Consider the following 4,106-nt stretch of genomic DNA (forward strand, 5'->3'; position numbering starts at 1 on the left):
GAGGCCCGCCCGCCGCCGCTTGGCCCCGACGTGGGTCGCCGCCACCACGTCGGCCACGGTCGGGTGGGCGTGGGCGGGCGTCAGGGCGGACGGGGCGGGCGCGGCGGCGGCGGGGCCCTCCATGGCCGACGCGGCAAGAGGCGGCGGGAGGCGGCGGGAGGAGGAGGCCGGGAGGAGGAGGAAGTTTCCTCCCGCGCGAGAGAGGAGGAGGAGTACGGGTTGGGGGAAGATTTTCCTCTCAACCCCTACTTCTACAGGCTGCAAACTGGTTTGAGGGTTGGACCTCTAAATTGTTTTAGAGAGAATCCCTTATTTGGCCCTTTCTTAAAATTTGCTTCCCTTTTTGATCCAAAAAACTTGTTTCTTTCCTTTTTGACACTTAAACTTTATTTTGTTCCTTACGTGACACTTCCATCCATTTTTCCATCCAACGGTGTTAACTGACATGTACAAAGACTGTTTTGCCCTTGATGGTAGTATGTTAGCAAAAAATGGAAGAAAAATGGCGTGAACATGAATGGACGAAAGTGTTGCAGCTCCATCCGGGAGAGCCTGGTGTAGCGTGTATCCAGGAGGGCCACGCCAGAGCCCAGCAGCAGCCGGCAGCGCGTAGCGTGTATCCAGGAGGGCCACGCCAGCGCCCAGCAGCAGCCGGCAGCGCGCGCGCACACACAAACACACACGAGTACTCCTACACAACAAGGATGCACACATACCCAGCAAGCACACACAGGCATCGCATCACAGACGCAGCACGGCACCAAGTACTGGGCTTCCCGTGTCGCTGTGTCGGCGCCGTCCCGGCGGCCATATCGCCATTTTTCTTTATCCTTAAATCGAAAAAATGATACTGCACAGATATTGCATCGGACGTGTCCGACGTGTCCGACGTATTATATTGCACAGATTTTGCATGTTGGAACAGTGCACGCTAGTCTAGCCGGCACCTCACGGGCGTACGCCATCGGAGTAGCTGGATCAATTCAATCTCGGCAGGTAGTGACTCATTGATTCGTGTGTGTGTGGGTAGTTTAGATGATTATTTAGACTTGATGGAGACATTTTTTGAAACGACTCCTGTAGAATCAGAAGCTTGTGCTCTTGGCTTCTTGCAAATTGTAGCCAGTCAATCTGTAACAAAATGGCATGAGCGTGTGCCACAATCGAGGTGCGAACACAGCTAAGGGATATCACTTGTTGACATACCGCGGTCTAATTTATCACCCGTAACATTAACCTGTACAAATTTATACGCTACAGTAGAGGCTGAATGGGTCGTCATTGTTCTGCTCGTAATGTAGTAATTATGATTAGTCCCATGCAACATTTTTTTGTATTTAGACATCTGGTACTATTTTTTGTTTGTTATTCATGACAAAATATATATCATGTTACCTTTGTGTTTGCATGTAAATAATCTGGTCACATACTACACAAGGGGTAAAATCGTCTTTTTAGGTCAGACTTAACACCGTTACTAGCCAAAACTGACGGAAATGTCACGTGAGGAACAAAATAAAGTTTAAGCGACAAAAAGGGAAGAAACAAGTTTTTTGGGCCAAAAAGGGAAGCAAATTTTAAGAAAGGGCCAAATAAAGAATTCTCTCATTGTTTTACGGGTTTGAGGGTTTAGAGGTTCTAGTCTACGACATTTTTTCGGCGAAAACTGTAAAAAAAAAGCGGTTATTTTTAGGGGTTTGAGGGTTCTACTAGACTTGCTCTAACACCAGGTAAATAACTGATTTCGCGGTGGAGTGTTTTTTTCTTTTCGAAGTCCTTTTTTTAAAGAGTCACGATGGAGTGGATTGGTAGTACTGGCCCCACTTTCCAATGCATCCTTTGAACAAGCGAAACCCTTAATACTCCCTCCGTCCGAAAATACTTGTCGGAGGAATGGATGTATCTAGACGCAATTTAGTTTTAGATACACCCATTTTCATCCATTTCTCCGACAAGTATTTTCGGACGGAGGGAGTATCATGCAGTGCCGTGGGGTTCCTAAAAAAACGCAGTGCCGTAGGATCAGACTAACATATGGGAGTAGCATCTTACTGTTACCCTCGGGATCAATCTATTGCTTGAATTCGAGAGAATTACGGGGATACAAGGGTTCCTGGCGTCACGCCGAGGTCTGGATCAGATCGAGAGAAGGCTTGGGGAAGGGGAAGAAGGAAGGTAGGAGAAATACAGCCAATCTGGCATTTTACATTCGATGCCCCTGCAGCCACGCACGCTCTGACTACTTGTAGCGGTGACTTCCTAAGCGGGCTGGACTCGCTGCTAGGCGTCATGGGCCAGCCTCCCCTGTGGCGGCCTTGAGTGCATGAGTCAGCCTGCTCCGCTCTCTCTTCTCTGCTCTCTTCTTCAGTCGTTGTGCCTCAGTCTTCAGGAAGGCCGTGACAATGCTACCTCCCCGAGACGCAGCATGTCCCCATGCTGGTGCTTCCGCGTACCTTCGATGAAGAGCATGAAGTTGTTCCCAGGTAGCAAAGCTTTCTAGCAGTCCAGTCCAAAGAGTCTTGACTTGCGGAAGCAGCTTCTTGCCTTGCCGCACCAGCCTCGCCTCCAAAATCTGCTCAGGTTGTCTCTTGTCATCAGCAATGAGCAGAACAGAAAGGTCAGTACTCACCGGTGTTGTAGGCGCCACTGCTTTTTTCAGTTGGGACACGTGAAAAACTGGGTGTACTTGGCTTCCAGCCGGCAGCTTGAGTTTGTAGGCCACTGCTCCCACGCGTTGAAGCACTTCAAATGGTCCAAAGAAACGAAAACAGAGTTTGTGAGACGATCTTGGAGCCACCGAAGTTTGGATGTGTGGTTGTAATCGCAGATACACCTTGTCCCCCACCTCAAACACTCGTTCAGACCGCTTGCGGTCTGCAAACTTCTTCATTCTCTATTGCGCTCTGTGCAAGTGTTGTTGGATGAGCTGCTGCATTGTGGAGCGTTCTGCCAACCATTGTTGTAAATCCACTGGTGTCAATCCCTCTGTAGGTTGTATGCCAAAGTGCTTGGCTCGCTGTTCATACATGATCTCAAAAGGAGTGCGGCCAACCGCCGAATGGAAGGAGGTGTTATACCAGAATTCTGCTTGAGACAAACCATTGCGACCATTTCTTTGGGTTTGCATGCACAAAGCATCGCAAGAACGTCTCCAAACACTGGTTGACCCTCTCCGTTTGTCCATCCGTTTATGGATGGTACGCCGAGCTGAGATTCAAGGTTGCATCTGCCATTTTGAACAGATTCTGCCACAGTCTGCTAGTAAAAACCTTGTCTCTATCGGACACAATGGTCTGCGGCATCCCATGCAGCTTGTACACATTATTGATGAACACTTGGGCCACTGACAGTGCTGTAAAGGGGTGTCTGAGTGCGATGAAATGGGCATATTTGGAAAATTTGTCCACCACTACAAGGATCGTGTCAAACCCATGAGAGAGGGGTAGTTTCTCGATGAAATCCATACTGATGGTATGCCAAGCTTCAGGTGGAACTGGGAGAGGTTGTAGCTTCCCTGGGTACTTGACATGCTCTCCTTTTGCTTGCTGACAGACAACACAGGATTGCACATATTTCTAAATATAGCTCTTCATTCCCGGCCAGATGAACAAGGCAGCAACGCGCTGGTAGGTGGCTTCCATACCAGAGTGCCCCCCAATTGCGCTAGAATGGAGTGCCTTTAGCACGGCATCATGTGCCCCGGAGTGACTCCCAAGCCAAATTTTGCCCTGGTATCGAATTACTCCTTTGTCCAATGCATATCCTTGGTCGTTTGGACTAGATAGGGCCAACTCAGACAGCAGTTTTTGTGCTAGTGGATCTTTCTCATAGCCTTCAACAATGATTTCCAGCCAACGTGGCTACACTGATGTGATACTGTGCAACTGCTCATTGTGTGTTTGACGAGACAGGGCATCGGCCGCGATGTTTGACTTGCCTTGCTTGTACACTATCTTGTACTGCAACCCCATAAGTCTGAGGAAAGCCTTCTATTGCATTGGCATGGTCACTCGCTGATCACTGAGATGGACCAGACTACGCTGATCCGTGCATATCAAAAATTCTCCTGCTTGCAGATATGCCTTCCACTTCTCCACAACCATTAA

Source organism: Triticum dicoccoides, chromosome 2B (genome assembly GCF_002162155.2).
Source record: "Triticum dicoccoides isolate Atlit2015 ecotype Zavitan chromosome 2B, WEW_v2.0, whole genome shotgun sequence".
In the NCBI taxonomy this organism is placed as follows: Eukaryota; Viridiplantae; Streptophyta; class Magnoliopsida; order Poales; family Poaceae; genus Triticum; species Triticum dicoccoides.